The sequence below is a fragment of the Pogoniulus pusillus genome, chromosome 20, assembly GCF_015220805.1.
Source record: "Pogoniulus pusillus isolate bPogPus1 chromosome 20, bPogPus1.pri, whole genome shotgun sequence".
Lineage (NCBI taxonomy): Eukaryota > Metazoa > Chordata > Aves > Piciformes > Lybiidae > Pogoniulus > Pogoniulus pusillus.
The window spans coordinates 10,517,691-10,539,999 of NC_087283.1; the positions used below are offsets into that span (position 1 = coordinate 10,517,691).

A 22,309-nucleotide genomic window follows, 5' to 3' on the forward strand; every position below is an offset into this window, starting at 1 on the left:
CAGAACCCTCAAGCTGTTTATTTTAGTGCACAGAAAGCTGTTAATTCTGAAGCCATTTGGAAGAGACACAGGATGCACAATGGTGTGGATTTTCAAAGCAGAACTGTTCCACGAGTATTTTTAGTTCAGATGAAAATGAGAAGAAATTGGAGCCTCTGTATCCTAAACATTTGCTGAGCCTCATTGGAGAAGTAGTAAATTTCCAGTCCAATTAGTCAGGTAATGCAGAGACAGTAAAAATGGCACTTTTTAAAGCCTAAGCACAGCAGCATACTTGTAGAAGGCCATGATTCCCATGAAAATCAAACATTTTACAAAGCATTATCCAAGAAAAGACTTTCAGGTCAACACAGAAACCACCACACAAGAAGTTTATGTCAGAGGTAGGAGGCAAGACAAGAGATGTTCTTCAGTCACACCAGCCAGAAGTGATAAAGGAAAGGGAGCACCACTGGAGTCACCAGCACAAGCAGAATATTCCCTGATGCAGACAATTAGAAAGGTTTATGGGAAAACTGAGACAAATTAATCAAGCACTAGAACACTTAGTTCTAGGCTAGAAAAATTAAGTTTAACAACAAACAGCCTCAACTGCCACAGATTCATCTGGTCAACAAACTGAGCTGGTAGTTTGCTGGCTTATGTTTGCCAAGCCCATCTTAGAAACTTACCACCTGCACTGAAAAACACCCCTGCCCTATGGCCATGGGGAGCTTCTGCCACTTGAGATCTAAAGGGTGCACAGTAAAGAATATGCTGATACACTGTTAAAAAGGGACCCTCAAAGGTGACTTTTAAGATAGCCTAAATTACTGCCCATCTTTGAGAGCTCACCATGATGAGCAGAAGCCAAGCTAAAACGTCTTGAAGCTTCAACTTGTCCTAATTAAGCTCCAAGTGAAGCTTAATCCTGGTGAAGACAACAAGTATGCTCTGTGGAATTAAACCACTAATTTAAAGTTAGATCATAGCTGCTGACATATTCAGGTACCTTCTGCTTTTCATTCCTCCTAACCACAAATCTCAGGTGGGACAAAGACATTGCCCATCGTCAGCCTGAACACCTTCTGTGTGACTTCACTAAGCCCTTTACTCACCCATTCCATTCAAATTCCCTTTAAGTCGGTTCTTTTTCGGAAGGAAGGATGGACAGAAGGATGGTTGACAATGCTGCTAGGCTAGGGAGAGCAGCACTGTTTTAAAATCTGAGCCTGCAATTCCTCAGTGATCAATTTCAGCACATTGAGAAAACAGAGACCATTCTTAGGAAGAAGAAAAGAGTGAGAGACAGACACTTGTCACCTTTACACCTCAGATATTTGCTACCCTGCGATTCAGTGGCAAATTGGATACAAGTTTCTATTAATAACCAATCTATTTCCTTTCCTTTCTGAAAGCTGATTTGTGAAAAGGATGCGAGCATCCCATTTTAAAACACTAATTAGCCAAGGAGGAGTCAAGGAAGTCACTGTGCAGCCTTCAAGAACGTACAGACTCTCTCTCAAAGAGGAAAAAAACAGAGGAAGCTTATCCAAGATCATCCAAACGCAGCCTCCTCAGCCACGGAAATTCCATGCAGTCACACAAACGCGACCACCAGGCACTTCAACAACTCAGACACTGGTTTCTTAGGAGCCTGCAGGTCTCACTCAAAGGTTCACACCCACATTCACGCAGCCACTGCAAGGCTGAAATGATCCCATCGCCTACCAGAGCAGCGGACCTGGCTGCATGATCCAGAAGGTCCCCAGAAAGTGATGTGAAAAACGCAACTGTTAAACTGTGCTCAAATGTTCGGCTCCCAGAGGTATGCTAAGTGACTTACAATCACCGCAATTTACACAGCAAGGAGAAGCTGTAAAGGCAGCACCTCCCTGATTTACAGACAGCAGCATCTCTCCCTATTGTCTAGGGCCCAGCAAGTTAAGGTCAGGATAAAAAGAGTCTTTTAAAATACCACCTGAATTGAAAGCACCTACAGCTTCCCCTGATTATTTTTCCCTCTCTTCTATTATAAGCCCTGAGCAGGTTTAAGTAGCAGTTGCCATCATTAAAGAAGCTGCTCCCCTCTCACTTTCCCTTCTCCTGAAGAAGGAGCACCCAGCAGCTCCAGGTAATGGTGAGGAAGCAGCTGGCTGCCACAGCCTCCCCTCACTGCGACAGCAGGAGGCCGCCACCTCAGCCACAGAGACTCTCCAGAGGGCACGACCAGGTAGAAGAATATGGATGTCCAGTGTCTGTCTGTGCTACTCCAGCCCCTCAGGAGGGGCTTGAGGGCCGTGGGGTGAAGTTCCTGGTGACAGCTGAGCTGGGAGATGAGCCCCTGCTCAGCTGCTGGATCCCCTGCTCCTCCCTGAGGCCCCTTCTGGAGCTCGTCCCTAAAGCGCTAATGCTGCCAGCTCTGCAGAAGACCCACTCACCTTCCTCCGCCTGCTGTCTCCATCTTAGGATGGGCAACCCTGGCTCGTGTGCCCCAGGAAGGGGCAGTGCCTGGCAGGGGCTGCACCCCCCTGCAGCAGTGAGCCCCCTCCAGCCGTGCCATGACACCACACCTCCAGAAAATTCAGTAACACCTTGTAGAAGGGCAGATCCCTTTCTTCACACATACCCCTCCAAACAAACAGCACAGAGGACAAAAGGACAGGGTTAGGATTAAACCCAGGTCCTTGAGCCCTAGCCAAATGTCCTACCCATAAGCCCACACAACTTCCAGAGCCAATTTAAAACCCTGAGTGTGCTATACTTTGGGTTATAAAATCATATTTAGACACACACTTGAAGTGTTCTTTGCTCTGCTGGTGGCTAAAAACAATTCCTTTGTCATCAAATCTTGCTTCAGCAAGCTGACGTGACTGTTTTAACTCAGGAAATAAGATAATTATGGTTCAAGGTAAACAACTACAACCATGCATCATAAACAGTTTCTAATTTTAAGCCTGAGGCCCTCTAATGCCATCTATATTTTAAAGAGTTTCCTTACAAATGGTTTAGGATGTGTGAGTAGCCTGTGACTGAGCCCTGCGGCTGAGCAGCAGCAGGTCTCAGGAACACACAGAAGCAGGAGATGAAAGTCCAGCAGATGCAGCAGGTGAGCCTTGGTTTCAAGCAAGTCAAGGTAAGCCCAATATGGAAGGAGGAAAACCTACTCCAAATCTTAAAGAACTCGAGAGACAAAAACTGTGCCTCTCTCAGGAACACACAGACAACACTAAACACCGAGACCAGAGCTCCACGTCCTTACGCAATGCTTGCTGCGAGTCATTTTACATCCCAGACCTCAGCCGCCCCGCTGCAGCTTCCCCACTGGCACAACAGCAAGAATTCAAGTTCTGACTCGCTGCGAGAGTAGCAGCTACTGAGCCGCTCAATACCAGGCAGTAAACTCACCTACAGCCATCCATGCTGTGTCTAAACTAGCCCTTGTGCTACTGCTACCGTGAAACATCTCCAGGGTTACCAAGAAACAAAGCCTCCCAGTAAACAGAAGCATCAGTGCCGAGATTCCGCAAGCCAGGAAGGCTGAAGCACCACATCTGAATGTGTCTGGAACTGCAGGGAGGTATTGAGGGCAGTGAGCTGTCTGCCTCCAGGATGAATCATTACACGCAGAGGTAGCAATAACTCCAAGTACTGCTCCTAGGTGTTAGCCGGGGAGGCTTTCATTCTGCCTCACTGGATAAGAGGGGAATGCTAAATTACAACCAAATGAAGGCAGCTGAATGAGGGAATGCAGCAGAACAAGCAAGACCCGACACACACAAAGCATTCTTCAACAGTTGTGCTCAGAAGAGGCAGAAGTGGTCAAAACTATTCAAAGGAGCTGGCTGGGAGAACGCCACCGCTTTTGCAGAAGACTAAACAGCGAAGAGGCATCACGTGGGGAAGCCTGGGCAAGCTCCTTCCTCCCAAACTTCTCATCCCTGAACATTTCCAAACAACCCCACCCCGTTTCTGCTATTGTTGTCAGAGGGAATTCCAACCAGAACAATTATTTCCACCACATTTTTCTTCAGTTGGAAGGAGAAAGAGCAGTCCTGCTGCACATCAGAGAACACCATTCGGGCAGCACTTCAGCCAGCAGGGTAAGTCTCCTGCTTGAAGACTAAAAGATCACCAATCCTTCGAGCAGCAGCACAAAGGTATTTTTAGCCACAAACATGGGAAGGCAGCAGTATGGTGGAAGTCTCCCAGGTTGCAGTGAGCCGTGGGAGGTTAATCTCTCTACACCCTGGAGAGGGCAGTTCATTAAGAGGCTGTTCCGAGCAGAAGGAAACAATTCACCCACTCCCTGAAGACATTCCTCTTCCCACGACTGCACACAAGGCAGCTCCTCTGAGCTCTCCATTACCCCACATCTCAGACCGGTTTGCATCCTTCTCTTGCTAGTAGCACCATGTCCGGGCTGTGCTAGAAGGATCTTGACTTTGAGGGTGTTTGGGCCCTGGAGCAGGCCACCCAGAGAGCTTGTGGAGTCTCCTCTAGAGACATCCCAAACCTGCCTGGACAATGTGATTCCAGGCCTCCTGCTGCGGGTGACCCTGCTTTAGCAAGAGAGTTGGACTAGATGATGTCTGGAAGCCCCTTCCAAATCCCACCCTGCTGGCATTCTGAAATACAGATCTCTCACACAATGAATGGAACTAAACAGTCTTCAGAGCATGACACGGGGTGAAAAGTGCCTCAAAGTCAACCTAAACATCCGAAGGAGGAAGCAGAAAGACAATTTGCGTTTACAGTGTTGCAGTGTTTTATCTCCAATTAACACTTTCTCCTGACTTCTGATAAGGTAACTGTTAGCTGTCAGACCAAACCCAAGTGCAAATAAATACCTTAAAGTACTCTCCTAGTGAAACTTCAGAAGGAGTCAAATACTCTCCCTGCCACCAAAGCCAGTCTGCTCTCCTGCTGAGGTGCTAGGGAATGAATGTTTAACCCAGTTATCAGGTAAAGGAGTCTATGCAATGAGTCCACAAAGGTAACTTAGTCACCACGTGTTAGTTTATACCTACAAGGCGCTCACATTGCAATTCATCAAGCAGCCCTTCAGAACTCCACCCCTGGAAGAAAACACCTCAAAGGTGTGCTGAGAGAGCTGAAGTCGTCAGAAAATGTAAGTTACTCATCACATACACACATTTACACACAGACTACAGGGTAACAGGGGCTTGGGGCTGTTTGGCTGTTTAAAATGAGTTAAGCACTGGCCAGCTGTGCTCTATCAATACAATGACATCACTCTGCCTTGAACCACAGGCTAACCAACCATCATAGACCTCTACCCTCATTCCCATAGGAAGTTGCTCCTGTGATGGTGAAAATACCAACTGAACAGTAGCTCAAAAACCTGCTTTTTAATTTCTTACACTGTAACAGATTTTAATATTTAACTCTCAAATAAAATACTTCCAGTTCTGAAGCTTTTGGGGTGGAATACTTGATTTTTCAGGTATAGGAAGTTGAGTAAATATGGAATAAAATTCATATAAACTTCTGAGTTAGAGAAAAATGTGTTCATTACTTCATGCATTGCCAGCAAGTTTGACTGTCCCATCTGATAGCTTAGAGCACATTACCTATCCCCTTTGAAGAGGAGCATTCGAGTATCCCCACACACAGTCACTGAAGAATGCAAAGTAGTGGTCAGTTCTCAGCATTTATGTGACAATAGGTAGGGAAAAGGAGAATGCAAAAAGTCTGCACATGATCCAAAAGTCCAGACTACAACCAAACCATTTTTTAGCGTTCTATTAACATTTGATGGGCCTTTGACACAATCACATCTGCCTCTGTTAAGAGCATTAACATCATGCAGGGAAAGACATATAACTCAGAGCCATACAGTGATAAAGGCTGGAAATGACCTCTAGAGAGAGAGACCAACCCCTCTGCCAAAACAGGTCCACCTAGGGCAGGTCGCACAGAAACACATCCAGAGGGGTCCTGAAGTCTCTAGAGAAGGAGACTCCACAACCTCCCCGGGCAGCCTGCTCCAGCACTCTCTCAGTGAAGAAGTTTATCCTCATGCTGAGATGGAATTTCCTGTGTTCCAGTTTATATCCATTGTCCCTTGTCCTATCACACGACACCACTGCAAAGGGACTGGTTAGTACCTTCTTCTTGACACCCATCCTTCAGGTATTTGTAAACATTAATAAGATCCCTTCTTAGCCTTCTCCAGACTAAACAGTCCCAGGTCTCCCAGTCTCTCTTCAGACAGATGTTCCAGTCCCTTAATCATCCTTATAGCCTCCATTGGACACTCTCTTAGTATATCCCTCTGTTTTGAACTGGAGAGCCCAGAACTTCACAATACACCAGATACAGTCTCACAAGAGTAAAGGGGGAGCAGAGGTGAGTAACATCTGTGACCAAAGCTACTCCATACCCATGCGACACACTGCACCTCCAAAACTGGTTCATTTAGAATAGCTAACAGCTTTCAAGGCAGGCAAGCAAACCTGCTCTGAAATATGGTGTGTAGGTACAAAGAGGGGGGGAAAAAAATCAACAACAACAACAAAAAAACATCCAGGCTTGATTCAGCCCTTCCTCCTCCAAAGGCTTTAAATAGGGTGTTATCACTACTTGTTTATATGCCATCACAGGAAAAAAACCACCCTGGGTTTCTTAATACTGCATTACAGAACAAAATGTTACTCAATTCTTTCTGCAGAGTCCCAAGAAAGAACTGTGAGACCATATGCATCTGAAAGCATCCATGTGCTGGAGTAGTCCAGACTTATGTAACCCACAACTGGCGTCCAACCACGAAGAGTGGAGAAACCAAAGGGCCAACACACAAATCTTCTGAGAGAGCTCAAACCCAACTCAAAATTCGTTTGGAGGAGGCTGAACCGTCCCTGGGTTACAATTTAAGGTTTCTGTCATGGAAGTACACAGATCAGAGAACCCCAAGTGGCTCATTGTCTCTCCTTCAGATCATGCTGTTGAGAAAGAAATGAATCATTTGCTTATTGACAAGTTCGGTTTGAACTGATGCCACCGTGACTCCCATCTCAGTAGCTGGAAGTCAAGTTCTCCCAAGGTTTCACCAAGCCACAGACAAAGGCAGAGGACTGTATCCTTCCATTCTATCATTACATCCAAGCAGAGACACTCCTGGAGATCATGCTGTACTTCACCCTCGAAGTCAGGGAGAAGGCATTAAGGACATGGTTCTATACATTAGTGGGATCCACCACAGCCCCTTCAGAGAAGGCTAAAGCCCACCAACACACTATAGCTTCCACACAGGGGTAGTATCTGAAGCCCTAAATCCCTCTGCCTTGTCATGGACCCACTATCTTTACCTCTAAAATCAGCTTTCCACTGCCAGCTGCAGTGGACACACACAATGCTCACTTCTGCATTTTCTGAGCCTGGCAGTTCCCAAATAAAGTAAATCAAAGGCAAAGTGGGCACAGTTCAGAGGAACAGCAGTCACTGCATGAGGCTGACAGGGACTCGGTGGCCAAAACCAAAAGGTACAAAACAGACCCAAAAACCACAGACAGGCAAGGAATGAGACTCAGATCCACCTCCACTTTGACCTGCTCTTAGCCAAAAGGAAACAGTTTTTCCTTGGACTCACGATGAGTGCTCTTGTATCACTGCTGGACAAAGTTCAGTGTTGTTAAATGCCAGGCTTGGAGTAGAATAAAGTCCCTGAACCCCAGCATGGTGAGGATTGGAAGAGACCTCTGCGTCTCTTCCAGTCCAAACCCCCTGCTAAAACAGGGTCACAATGTGCAAGTGGGTTTGGAATCTCTCCATAGAGGGAGAATCTGCCTCTCTGGGCAGACTGTTCCAAAGCTTCATCACCCTCACAGCAAAGAAGTTCCTCCTCCTGCTCAGATAGAACCTTCTGGGCTCCAGTTTGTGCCCGTTGCTCCTTGTCCCGTCGCTTGGCACCAATGAAGGTGGTTTGCCCAGCTGCTGCCACCACCATAAAGCCACGAATACACCATGATGAGAAGACAGACAACTTTTAATGCACAGATAAGGACACCAAATATTTCATTGCTGTGTTTCGAACGTAACAGATCTGAAACTGAACCACAGGAAGGAGTGTTACTAGTTTGGCTGTTACAGCAAATTAAGGGAAAACGGAAAATGAAGCCTAACTGACATGAGGCTGAAGTAAATACACATCAATCCCACAACCCTAACACACAGTTCTAATGACAAAACTTCTGCACAACAGAAAAGCACTCTCAGTAACTCCAAATATTAAGCTGAGGTGCTGCAGGCCTCCCACAAACGATGCCGGTTCCTTCAGCGAGAGCTGCAGCCTGATTAACAGAGGTCCATTATAAAGGCAATGCATAACCCAGCTCCTGGAGCAGGCACAGCCACATCGGACTCTGTTACTATGGCAACCAGGCAGGAAAATATAAGGCAAATTACAGTTAAATGAAAATTATTCTCCATGACAATATATGTTAATGCAGGAACATTTGCAAGGCCATTCTGGATAAGATGTTTACATTCACACATGTGTTTACCCAAATAAATAAAGGCAGGCTGAAGCAGCTAATGGATCATCCACAGATAAGAATCACAGGCTTTTTTCTTTCGAAGTTTGAATGTATTCAGAATAAAATCCAAGCTAACGAGATAGAAAACACATCACCTTAACAAAGGTATCTGCACTTTAAGGTACAGCATATATGTATATATTTCTTTAAGAAACAGCTTTCCAGAAGACCTAACATGTAAGTTTCTGAATGTTGTGATCCTTTAATTTTCCTGGCTGCAAACAAAGAGCACATTTATACCTCCTCATCCCAGGAGAGAAGGTTTTAAACCAGAGGCGAAGTCACTCAGAATATTTATAGAGATCTGACTGAAAGTGGAATAGTGACTTATTTTCATCGGCTTGAACTTACTTCTCGAAAACCCAACTGCCACAGTCTGCAGCGTTAAGACTGCAGCTGTTACACTTCACCAGGCTTTAGAAGCAGCCCAGGTCAGCAAGAACTCCCTATCAGATGCTCTTAGAAAAGCCCACAATTAAGGCTTTAAAAGGTTATCCCCCTTTCCTACCAAGATCATTTTGCCTAAACAGTCTTTTTAAGGGAATATTTCTCAGTTTCTAAATATCTTCTGCAGCGTGACTGAAGTTAATTGGAACGAGGCTCCTTCAAGAGGCAACCACTTATTTATTTTAACTCAGTTGGCTGCAACCCCAAAGAAAAGCCAAAAGAAAGAAAGTAGGTTATAAAGTGACTTACAGTCTCTCTTCCCCTCTGAAGTGCCACGTTTTAAGAAGGGTTTAAAATGCTGCATTGGAAAACAGCCCCCCTCTCAGCCGCGATCCGCAGCTCCCCTGCCAAGTTCCTTTCCCATGGAAATGGTCTCCCTGTTCCGTGAGTACCACAGGTGCAGGTTTCTTAGGAAGACCCAGAAAGAGCACAAGGCACTTTTTGAACCCGTTTGAGCAAGCTGAGAGCACAGAGGATGGCATTCACTCTGCTGGCACATCTGAACTCGCTCCGTACACGCTCCCACTGACCTCTGCATCTGTCTCCTGCCTCCACCTACAGAACAATGCTTGAATCATGAGGATCATAACTTTTTATGACAGTGGGAAAACTGCAATATTCTCCACAAGTTCAACTCCACCCTGCACATAAAACTGCTCAGAGGTCCAACCATAAAGCAAACTACCTGCTTTGAAGTTTGACTTCAGGCCCCGCACACATTATAAAGCTGATGTGAAAGGAGGCAGGGCATTAATGTTTTACATAACCACACTCGTGGAGAGCATCATCTGTTAATCATCACTGACAACAGCAAGTCAGGTCAAAAAGTATCTGGGTAACAAAACTCTCTACAGGTGAGCTCAGGTTACCCACAAACACCCAGTTCACATACCACCACACAGATGCTCCACTTTCCCTGAGGCTCACTTGCTGTGAAGCCCACAGTAGCACCACCACTGAAATTTCAACTCATTTAGTCACTGATCCATAGCTCCCTCGCAGAATCCCAGCATGGTGGGGGTTGGGACACCTGGAGATCGTTTAGTCCAACCTCCCTACTACAGCAGGAGCACCCACAGCAGGCTGCCCAAGATCACAACGTCCAGGTGCATTTGGAATCTCCGCAGAGGAGGAGAGAAACCTTCTCTGGGAAGCCTGCTCCAGGGCTCCAGCACCCTCAGGCCAAAGAAGTTTCCCATTCTGTCCAGATAAAACCTTCCGGGTTTTAGTTTGTGCTCACTGTCCCTGGTCCTGTCAGTTGGTACCACTGAAAAGACTCTGACTCCATCCTCTTGCCCCCAGCCTTTAGCTCTTGCTAAGCATTTATCAGATCCCCTCTCAGACTGCTCTCCTCCAGGCTAAAAAGCCCTAGGGCTCTCAGCCTTTCCTCCTCACAGAAATGCTCCATGCCCCTCAGCATCTTCGTAGCCCTCCATCGCCCCACCTTTCCCTCTACAGCAATACATAGACTATTTGCACACACACACACACACACAATACATAGACTATTTTCACACAACACGAACTGCTACATACCTCAGACTCTCAAGGAAAAAAAAACCACACACACACAACAGAAAAACGCACCTCTGTGACTCAAACTACAGCAGCAGTTGCTAGGCTCCCTTTAAAGCCTTCACTAATTGCTAGGGTTGGGTTTCTGCTGAAGCTCCTTGCTGCAGTGGTGGAGGGGTTGGACGTTGTTTGCACAAAAGAACTTCTAAAAGCACAGGCTGCATGTCTGCAACAGACAATATTTATATTCTGTGCACAAATGGGATATGTACACACACAGTCCTCACTGGTCTTCAGGCAGATGAATCCCACCAGGACAAGCTGCCTCTCTGGATCTCAAAGCCTCCAGAGCCCTGCTCATTGCTGTCGTGCACCACAACCTCCTGCAGAGCACTGCCTTGCTCTATCAGAATGCATCCACACCAGAAGTCATTTTCTCTGCACATAAGTAAATTCATGCTAACATGAAGTTAAAAACTCCAGACAAAACCACACAGCTTGCAGCTCTCATGGCCTGGCAAACAGGTCAGGGGAAGGCCAGGCTGCCAGGCACTACTCAGTGAGCAGAGCAGCCAGCATCCTCCCTGCACCCTTCTCTACTGTGAGCTGCAGCAGTGAATTAGTACCAGATGGAGAACAGAACAGCTCTGAGCAGGCCATCAGGAGGATTCTGCAGATTTCCATTACCTGCATTGCTCAACGAGAGTAAATTCTGCCTACAAGTGTTGCTGGTGACACCATGGAAAAGAGCTCATTGCTCAAACACAGGAGGGGTCCTCAAGAGAGAGAGACGAAGAGCTGATCTAAGCAGGGACAATAAATGGCCCTGCCAATGCAGAAGAGGTAACAGTCACACAACAGCAGACCCAGGCTACCGGCACGCCAAATTCCCATCTCTGGCCGAAGTCTCCACACCCTCGGATCTTTCTTTCACTTCTCCATGCTACTGCAACTTCACTCTGGTTTCAAGCACTCTTCTCCCACCACGCACAAACAAGGCCCAGATTTCAGAGGGAAATGGAGAGGCAGGATGGTCACAGAGAACGGGAGAAAGGCAGGAACAGACGGGAGGGAACATCAAAAGGCAGACAGGCTAAAATTAGAGACAAGAATCCTGGATGAGGAGGACCAAAGGGAAAGCAGAGAGCTGAGCAGAGCCTCCATCAGATGAGGCTCCAGGGAAGGGGGAGGGACAGACAGAAGGGAGAAGAAATGTTATGGTGGGTGAAGTAGGGGAAGCTAGCAGACAGAACAGACTGCAAAAGTGAATTCAGCATTTTAAGACTACAACCTGTAGCTTTCTAACCAAGAGACACTTCTCAGCGTGACAGGAAAAAAGCCACCAAGTTGAGTTTGCGTCTGATCTCTCCTCCCCTGGAGAGGCAATTCAGCTCTCACCACAGAACAAGTTTAGCACCCCAGTAGCAGTGCTGATCACAGGGGAAGGCAATTTAGCTCACCACCTTCACCCACAACAGAGAGCAGCAGCTCTGACTAATGCAGGGCACCTCAGATCCTGGTCAGAAAGCCAGAATATTTCTGGACTGCTGGTAAAAGGAAGATCAACAAACAGATCATAGGCCAGGTCACCCCGCAGCACCCAGTCATGTGCTAAGAGCCAGGCTACAGCAAGGAAGGAAACTAGAAAAGACAGAACAGTTCTCAGCTATCCAAGGTTTCAAAACATGCATATTCTCATATGTCCTTTCTGAGCTGGTAGGACAAGAAACTGTGAGTTGGAATAAGAGGGTTAAGGATCTAGGAGATCAGAGCGGTCATCTTCAAACCCAGCCGATGCATTCACCTCTTGGGCTGCTCCAGAAGGTGAAGTTTTACACACAAAACCACCCAGACTCACTCATTACAGACCTAGGATCTAGCTCAGATAAACAGATCAGCCTGTGCCTAGCTGCAAGATGAAACCAGGGAGACAGCTAACTATAGGAAGCAGCCAAACACTGTAACTAGAGTACCAGCTCACCCAGTGGTATTTAAACCACCACAGCAGCCATCAGCAGGATGTTTGTTTCCACACACACCCCTTCCCCACATCTACCTACATCTCTTCCCAGCATCAGCATGGCTAATCTCACCCATTTATAAATAGGCTTACAGCTTCAGTCCATCCAGGACCTGATGCAACAAGAGGCCACCAGTGGGTACAGCAAGCAGTGTGTGTCGTTACGACAACGCTGACATTTCCCAATCTGCCACAGCCACCAGCCTGCAGAAGGGGGAAAACACCAGACCCACAGTGCAAAAAGTCGACCCAGACCCTGTCGCTGCTTTTCACGGGGTACAGTCACTGCCAGCGTCAGCAGACAGCAGCTCACCTCCTCCTCCTCCCTGCAGAAGGCAGCTACCCAGAGACCATTCCCAACTTCTTGGAACTTTATCTGGGCTCCTCCCGGACCTCGCCAGCCTGCAGAACCCAGCTACTTACTAGTAATGTGGGGCTCCTGGTACAACTTGTTTACACAGAGCAGGTCATAGGATAGGCTGGAAGGTGTAAGCAGGATATAGTTTTTATGGCTCTGAACTCCTGCCCAGATAAGCTGATAAGACTCTGGGCTGAGGGGGAGGGGAACACTTTCATAGGTGCTCTATTTAAAATGAAGAGGCACCATGAACTGCAGTTCAGCATTTAATACTTAATGACAGCGTCTCCATTCACCCTATTTTTTCCTTTAATCTTTTTTGGTTGGGTTTTTTTGCCTTGGTTTTGGTTTTCATTGTTTGGTTGTTGGTTGTTTTTTTTTAAGGAGTTTTAATTCCTATCAAGACATTCAGGGCAGCAGAACCTCAGCTCTTGGTGCCCAGGCTGTGGAGCTTTCAGGGACAGGCTGTCTCTGGCACAGCTGATCACATCTCCCATCTTTGCCAAGCCCCTGACACAGTTTTAGCAGCTTCACGCTGCTCTAAAGGTAAATCATTTCAGACCTTTTCTACGCTGCAAAGCCATCAATCTCCCATATAATGACAGAGCTTCCTTCAGCTTCTGCTTCCCCCACTCTCCACCCGATCACCCACAGCCATTTCACCACCCACCATGACACCCCCAGATGTTATTCTCCTCAGCTGAGGACCTTTAGCCGACCACCCAAACAAGGACCACCTCAGTATTTCTCTCAGAGCAAGTCCAACACAAGAGGAAAGGAGCTGGTTTCTCACGCCTCATAGAAGAGAAAAACACCAGTTCCCCCAGTGCATGGCCGAGACAAAGCTTCTTTTACACACATGGAAAGTCTCCTGCCCTTTCCATTACTAGAGCCTGTCCATTTTGCTGCAGAGACATTTCAGTCACGTATGAACCCAGCACCAGCGTGGACACTCCTGCACCTAACACCAGAATGAATCTTTCAGCGTTTCCACACAACGCCGAATACTGTAAAACCGTAGGGTTACCGACACAAACACAACCTACAGCCAGCAGCTCGCTCCTGCCACTGCACTAAGCTACACTGTAGGGTTTAGCTCAAAAATACTCCCCAGGTAAGTTTGGTTTTCTTTAAGAGGCAGGGAAGAAAGGCTGCCTACAGATTTTGAGAGGATAAATAATTCAATGCTCGAATGCCAAGGGCAGCGCTGCACACATCCATATGGCAGGGACAATGCAGACAGTAATATATGCTTCACATCACCACCCTGACAGTGCCTTCAACCCTGACCTAGAAAAAAACATCACTTTCTTCTGCCTACAACAGCTAATTCACTCTCTGTCACTGCTACCCCGCAACACTAAGCACTACCACACGCTTTCTGTTTACTTTGGTGTTCCAATTCCTCAGCCTTTGCACGCTGTCATTTCGCTCTCTGCTCACAACAGCCACGTTGCAACAAGCACAGCTTAGCACACCACGAACTTAAAAAGATGAAAATTCACCAGAGGAGACAGATTTCAGAAGGCCTCTTGGGCAGTTCAGGTCTTTTCACTACCAAAACTGAAAGGGGAAGGAAAACCCAGGAAGGTTTCTCATATGTGAGGTTTGGCAAAGCACTGGTGCGGAGGGAGAGAGGAAGCCCACAGACAGCACCCATCACCTGCCTGAGCTCCTGCGCTGAGTACTGATGGGCTCCAGGGCTCCCGCTCTGCACTCAATAGACAGAGAACCACAGAGGTCCCATTGAAGGCTCGAGGAAGCAGAAGAGAGAAGAGGCTGCTTGCTGGGAAGCGTCCCCTCCTCTCCCCCATCAGCAAATCTGCAGCTGCACTCATTTTATGCTCCCAAAATTAACTGTATAGGCACCACACTGCCCCACTGTCCTATTTTGGTGGAGATCTGGTCGTATCTCCACATCCCACCGTTTGAAGAAAACATTAAAGACTCAAGAAGGACAACTCTGGAGCCTAAAATACCAGACATAATTACCCACACCTTCTAGCAGGATTATTTTCTTTCTTGACCCCAATTACTCCTCCATTTTATTAAAGAGAACTCACAGACACAGAAATGTTAACACCCTAAAGAGTCACATAAACAGAATAAAAAAAAAGTCTGAGGGCACCATCATAAACAGAGCTAATGGAACTCAGTGATTGGAAATGGATCTTGAAAGCTGTCAGATCAAAGCCAGATCTTTCTCGTGTAAGGACTGCATTACCCTCGGAGCCACAGAGCTAATGCCATCTATATAGAGAAAAAAAAAATTGCTCAAATAAGTTAAGAACAGCAGCGTTTCATCTGTCAAAAGGTGCGAGGCTTTCATGGGATTAGCCATTCCACACACAGCATAAAAATTAGAGCAGATTTCTGAAAGCCCTGGGCTCAGCTGACGGAGACTGCACAGCCCAACGTGTGCTCCTGCTTCCCTCACACACGCTGCACGCCGAGCAGATTTCTCACTGCTATTAGCATTTAAGCTGCTCTCTCTCTCTTTTTTTTATACCCTTGTAAAGGATTACAAATTGGCATCACCTCTAACTAGCCACAGAGGAAGCGAGCACCACCGCCCAGACTCTGACGAATTAAAGAATTTTAAATAGCCAGCAACAAAACACTTCTGAAAGCACCAGCTCTCACCGGGGGAAGCCTGAAAATTCCAGGTGCGGTGGAAAACATTCCAACCCAGCCCCCAGATCGTGGGTGCTGACAGCTTCCTACCCCCTTGCTTCACAGCAGGATACCAAAGACTGTGTTCTCCCCAAGCATGCTTTGCTCTAACTGCACAAGCCCACACAGTTTAGGACGCCTGTGATTGCAAATAATTGGCTGCACAAGCTTTTCCTTGAACGTTGCTGGGAGTGTGTTTTTTTTTACGATCGTGCATCAGTGGCACACAAATTACATAACACCCAGCTGAGAAGCTCGCTGCTCTGCACCCAGCTCCGTGCTGCTCATCTCCCTTGTAGGGAGAAGAAAACATTCGGAACGCTGCGCACAAGTCACTCCTGCGAAGTGTCGTGCAGACTGGTTTAAATTAGATGGGGTAAAAATACACGAGTTTATCACGAAACACTAAGATCTTTGCTATGGAGACACCACTTTCTCTCCACAGCCTTTTTACAACTGAAATCCAGACGGTTCTCACCCGCGATGGAGGCAGCAGACGAGCCACCTTCACTGGAGCCTCATCAAGGAAATACCATTAGAATAACAACCACCATGTAAATATGCTCAAGCTGTGCTCTGCCGAAAAGCAGCAGTACCTGTCACTACTTGCTGTGCATCTACCCCCATTAAATCTTCATACCGAGGAAGAATTTTAACCCATAAGGCAGACAGGCCAGCCTGAAATTCAGGTACTCAGCACCGGGGGAGGGAGAGAGGCCAAGCTGGTGACTTTACAGATGTAATTAACCAGCCCCAGTCATGTGTGCGCTTCCTTCCCTGCAAGAAGGGTTTCCTCATCAAGTAATGAGACTGGCCCAGTTAAGGCTCAAGTCACCACAGAATACATCTTCCCAAAAAACAAAGCCATATGAACCTTTAGAGAGGATTCAAACGGTATTGCAGGCCACATCTGGAGTTCTGTGTCCAGTTCTGGGCTACCCAGTTCAAAAAAGACAGAGAACTACTGCAGAGTCCAGTGGAGGTTACAAAGATGCTGAGGGGCCTGAAGCACCAATGTGAAGGAGGAAAGGCTGAGAGACCTGGCACTGCTTAGCCCAGAGAAGTGCAGACAGAGTGGATCTGATCAATGCTCAGCAAGAGCGAAAAGGGTGGTGGGCAAGAGGACAGGGATAGGCTCTTTTAAGTGGTGCTAAGTGATAGAGCAAGGGGCAGCGGGTACAAATGAGAACACAGGAGGTTCCAGCTAAAGAGAAGGAGAGAATTCTTTGCTGTGAGGGTGCTGGAGCCCCAGAGCACGCTGTCCAGAGAGGCTGTGGGATCTCCTTCTCTGGAGAAATTCCCAACCTACCTGGACATTGTGATCCTGGGCAACCTGCTGTAGGTGGCCGTGCTTTAGCAGGGTGGTTAGCTCCCAGAGGTCCCTTCAGACCACTGCAATGTGATTCTGTAATGCTATTATTTCCAAAAATACCACCGTTTCCTCACATTAAGTTAAAGCTTTTCCTAGCTTTTGCCTTAGTCACTGCCTGTATCTCAAAACTAACTAAAACCACCACTGGAGCCCCCCAGAATTCCTGGTCCATTCCCTTTCTTGGCACGCTTCATTATGGCAGACTACCACCTTCTTTTAATGTATAGAAAAACAGTAGGTTAAAAAAAAAAATAAATAAATGAAAACTATCTGAGTACTTCAAACACATGTCCAAAAGCCACAACATAAAGACAAAGAGTAGAGATTAAACGCTGTAAAGATAGACTTGTCAGGAGCCTCCCTTTGAAGTATCTGCAGGAAACACTGTCATCACACAGCCATGTCACAATTACACAGTTAAAATAATCACCACCAGTTGTAAGTAGTCCATCTGGTTTACTGCAAAGGGAACGCTGCCGGTGGAGTATTGATTAACACCACTACTCTTCACTGACCCCAGAGAAATACATTTGTCTGCTCTGCTGAGCAGCAGAAGGCGGCTGTACGCTGCTGTGCCGCGCTTGGGTTTGCTCAGAATCGTTTTGGGGGAGACTCTGTCAATTCAAACCTAAGCAGAAAATAATCTTTACAGGTTGTCATGTTGCCTACCACACACCAAGCAAGAAATGAAGCTCAGCGCTTTGCTGGAGGGGTTTGGGGGAGTTTTTTTTTCTTGAGTCTTCTTCCCCCATCCAAAAGCAACACTCACGTTGGCCAATATTGTATGTTTAAAGCTGAGAAAATGCTATTACAACATCATAAAAACAAAAAGCAGTGCATAAAAAAACAGCAATTCACCCTGAGCCACATTCTTGATGAAATGGAGACACGGACAAGAGTTCATTTTTAAAAGCAGAAGCAGAACTGAACGCTAAGACTGATTGTGAAACATGGAAGGAACATCTCCAGTTTCCAGCCTGTCCAGACCAGAGCTCCCAGAATCACTGTTTAGGGCAGAAATAACCAAGTAATAGCTGGGGACAGATCAAGCTGGAGGCCAGAAACCAAAGGGCTCATGTTGTTCACTCCACCAGCACCTCAGCCTGCTGCAAATTTCGCAAAGCAAACCTTCAGCACTGACTCAGGCACGTCTGGAGGTGATGCAAGTCCCAGCTAGCCCAATAACACAGGTTCCCAGCCAGCTCCAGAAGCCCAGACCGCCCTTCTCCGGGGAGGGCACAGACAAGATGTGCCCTGGCAAGTCCGACACCTTCCCTGCACTACCTCCTCTAGGACTGACGAGTTCTCCTAGAACCAGAGACCTGGAGCAGCTCTGCATGAAAAAAGCTGAGCTACACACACTCCAGACACACCTAAGCAGGAGCAGATGCCAGGATGGACACAGCAGCACAGATGAGGCTCTGCTTTGGGGACAGACACACACAAAGGCTGTGGCGTTAACTGTGCTTTAGGAGCAGCTCAACGACAAAACCTAAGCAGAGGAAGAACAGCCTTAGAGTGAGCCTTTCCACCAAGAAGACAGAGACACAAAGGCCAAGGGGGTAACTATGCTTTAGGAACAGCTCAACCAGAGCATCCCTCAGAGCAAGACCTTCCAGTGACAGCTGTTCTCATGAAAAGAAAACAGGTCACACAGCTTCAGGGCAGCATTTCACAGGCATAACGAAACAAGGTGCCCAAGTTTCCCTGCAGAGGCAGAGAAGTCCACATAGGTCTTGCTCCACATGGTGTTTCAAACCCTTTTACCACACGCCAACGCGATCATTTAGAAGTGTTCCAACGTGCACCTCTAATCTGCCAGCAAATCCAGTCTGTAAAAACGCCAACTTTGTAAGTTAATCAAGTTAAATATTTAGTTCCTGGTAGAGCACACACACAAAAGAATGTGTCGAGGCCATTTGAAAACATGCAGGAGTTAATCTCCCTCTCCAGGACTCTGTGGAGTGGAGGTTTTTTTCCCACCCCAAAAAAAAAAAAGAAGGAAATAATTGGAGTGATTATATAAAAATGTTCCATTTTGTGAACAAACAAACAAACAACAACAACAACAACAGGAAAAATACCTCTAACCCCAAGTTCCCGAAATGGACACAATTTCCAGCATTTTAGGAAAGCACAAAGCACTACATTTGCAAAATGTTGCAGCCTACACAGGAAAGGAGGAAAAAAAACCTCGGTCTATACCCAATTTCAGAAGCCATCTCAGGAGGGAATTTTGCTTCAAGAGCTGCCTGGAATGTGTTCTCTGCCTATAGGGCCATGTCCCCAGTGGTAAGAGAGCACTTTGTGTACAAAACCAGGAGGGGGGAGGAACCCTTTCCTGCAACTGGATATCAAAACACATCTCCGAGCTCACAGCAGAAGCCAACCCGTAGACACACCGACCCTTGTGCCTCAATGAAGAGCCGGTTTCTCCCCCTCCCCAGCACACACACCCCCTTCGCAGGACAGCTGCTCTCTCTGGGAAAGGGCAGAGGGCACTGAGGGCTCAGCTCATCCCAGCTCCTAGCGAGGCGAGGGCTGGGGAGGGGGGAGAGCAGCGATTTGCCTTTCTAAACACGCAATCAATCTACCGGCCTGGGGGAGGTTAATTCTGGACTGCAGAAGTGCAGCTGTTTTGGGTTGGGATTCTTTCTCCTTTTTTTCGTGGGTTTTTTTTTTGTCCTTCCTCTTTGCTAAGGGGCAAAGGTGCCGAGCAGCCCCTCCCCGGCACACAAAAGACTTCTCCGAGGAGAAAAATACCGAGCAATTTAAAGATTAAACTAGAAATGAAATAAATAACGGCAGATCAGGCAGGCCGGCTGGCGGCAGCTCGGTTCAGCTCCATCCTCTGCGCACACACAGGCAGGGCTAACGCCTACCCAGGGATGATGAAATGGGAAACGGAAATTACCATTTCAGACAACTTTTGGTATTGTTCCTCCCAGCAGAGCACTCGCCCCAAAATGCGCCTTCCCACCCCCTGCTCCTCGCCCCCCTCCCCCAACCCGTGTGCTGTCATGTCCCAAAAAAAAAACAACCCAAGGTGGATAAGGAGGATCAAACAACGCCGCAGGCTCAACTCACAGCCCGGTGCGACTCACCCTGTAATGCCCCCACAAGCCTCTAAACCCCTAAATACTTAGCTGCCTCCGACCTCTCTCTGCAGCTCACGCACACATCAGCTCCCCGAATCCTCCTCACTCCAGTAACCTCCTTTCCTCCCTCCAGCTTTCTGCAACCCCTTCCTTCTCCCTGCTCCTACTAGTCCCTCCTTCCAATGATCACTCCTCCGTTCTCAACTCTCCTCCCGCAGCCCCCCAAAAGCCCCTTCTCGCTCTAAACGGCCCCCAGCCTCCTTCACCAGTACCAACAAACCGGTGCATCCTCTTCTTACCCTCGGTATGTCACTTTCTCCCTTCGACCCGACCGCATAGTGCCCTCACCCTTGACTCCAACTGCCCCCCCCCACCTCCCCCCGCCATTCCCGGGGCCTCCTCTTCCAATTTCACTGCTATTATCCCCTTCTTTTCCCTATGCTCCTATCCTCTGGTGTCCTTTCAGCCCTCACCCAATCCCTCAGCCTTCACCCTCTCTGCTCCATCCACCCCTGCAGTCTCCGCTGTCTTCTCCAGCCTCTACTCTCATGCCACAACTCTCCTACACCCCCTAAGCCCCGGGTGGCCTCCCCGGCTCCCTCTGTCCTCGTACCTCCAGCTCCCTTTCACCTCCGTGTACTCCCTTAACCCCTGTCAGACCTCTCCACCCACATTACCCCCAACTCCCGGCTCCTCTCCAGCCCCCGTCTACGTCCTTCTTCTCCCAAACCAGGGCGCAGCAACCCCCTCCTCCGGCTCCCCAAGCACAATTCCGCCCTCCCCGCGGCAGCCCCTTACCGGCGTTCCGGGCTCAGCGGGCCGAGGGCAGCCTCGCGGGGTAGCGAGGCCTGCGGCTCCGCCGGCCCCGCCGCATAGATGAGGCGGCGGCGGGGGTGGAGGGGTAGAGTAGACGATACGACGGCCGGTGCTGCTGTTGCTGCTACTTCTGCAGCGGCGCTGGAGGGCGGCGGGGGCTGCGGACTAGCGGAGGGGGCGCGGGCAGTGGCGGCTGCCGGCCCCGCACTCCATGGCCCCGCCGCGCTCGGCCTCGGCCTCGGCTCGCAGCGCTGCCGCCCGCCCGCTCGGTCACCGATGAGACGCCGCCGCTGATTGGCCCGCCGCGTCGGCGCGCCCCATTGGCGGGGCGCAGCGCAGCGCCTCTGTGACGCCAGCACGCCGCCAGCGGGGGGCGGGGCGGGCGCTGCGGCGCTGCGTTTCACCTCCTCCCGCCGCGCGCAGGGGCTGATGGTATCTGGGGGGCGGGGCCAAGCAGGAGAGCGGCCGCCATTGGACAGCGTGTCCCGGCAGGCGGCTGCTCATTGGTGGCCCGCCGGGGGTCACGAGCGCGCGGCGCTTCCGGGGCGGAGCGTGAGGCGGCCGCGCCGCGCCTCAGGCGGCCCCGCCAGGGGCGGGTTGGTCTCGGTTCCTGCTCCGGGCCTCGCCGCCCCCCCGGCCCCGAGGTACGTGCGGGGAAAGCCGGGGGGCTTCTAGGAGCGGGATAGGGCGGCTCGTTCCCTCGCTACGGAGGCCTAGGCCTCTTCCCGCCCCCGGTTAGTGTCCGCTCCAGCCTGCCGACCGACGGCAGCGTCGAGCTGAGGCCCATCACCGCACAACGGCAGTGGGTGCTGCGCGGTCACTCCTGTCTCTCCGTTATCCCCGGGAAGGCAGGCAATACGTTCCTGCCCTAGTAGAGCCCTGCTCCTATTCTTGCCCCGGCCGATCAGTCCCATCTCCGCCAAGTCCTTACCGGCTGGGGGTGCCCAGGCCGCAGCGCAGCCGAGGCGATCTCATCCTTTGGTCGGTGGGCACCTGCGCCGCTGCTGCTGCGACTTGTGTATGCGAGGCCCTGGGAACGGGGACTGCTCGGTTTAGCCTGATCGGCTGGTACAGGCCGGTACCGTGGCTGTTGACATGTGTGCACTGACAGGCTCGAAAGTCAGCAGGGAGGTGACTTGCTGGGATGCGAAATGCTGTCAGTGGGTTCTGAGTGCAAGTTTGTTCCCAGGTAGTGGGTTCTAGGGGACAGGACGGATGCACGGAATCTCTGTACAGGTGCAGAGAGACACTGCAACATGCTGTACGTTATCGTGCTTCTCGTCAGGAGGCAGTGGCCGTTAACTTGGTGTTTTCAACCCAATTTCACCTGCTCTGCCTGCATCGCAAGCTCACCGCATTTGAATAGAGCTGGCTGGAGCTGAGAATGCTGAACACCTGCCACAGTACAGAGCTCGGTGCAGCTCCCACACCATTCCAAGGGGACGGCTGCCATGTGTGGCTTCCCCACCAGGC

At 49.1% G+C, this 22,309-nt stretch overlaps 1 protein-coding gene across 1 annotated transcript in view; it reads right to left on the reverse strand.

The window, feature by feature from the left end:
- ANKRD11 (ankyrin repeat domain containing 11) overlaps positions 1-21,107 on the reverse strand; it is a 168,110-nt gene extending 147,003 nt beyond the window's left edge. The window contains exon 1 of the mRNA XM_064160138.1: positions 20,819-21,107. The gene's annotated coding sequence lies outside the window, so the exon portion shown is untranslated. The remainder of the gene's footprint in view (positions 1-20,818) is intronic.
- Positions 21,108-22,309: the final 1,202 nt, after the last annotated feature.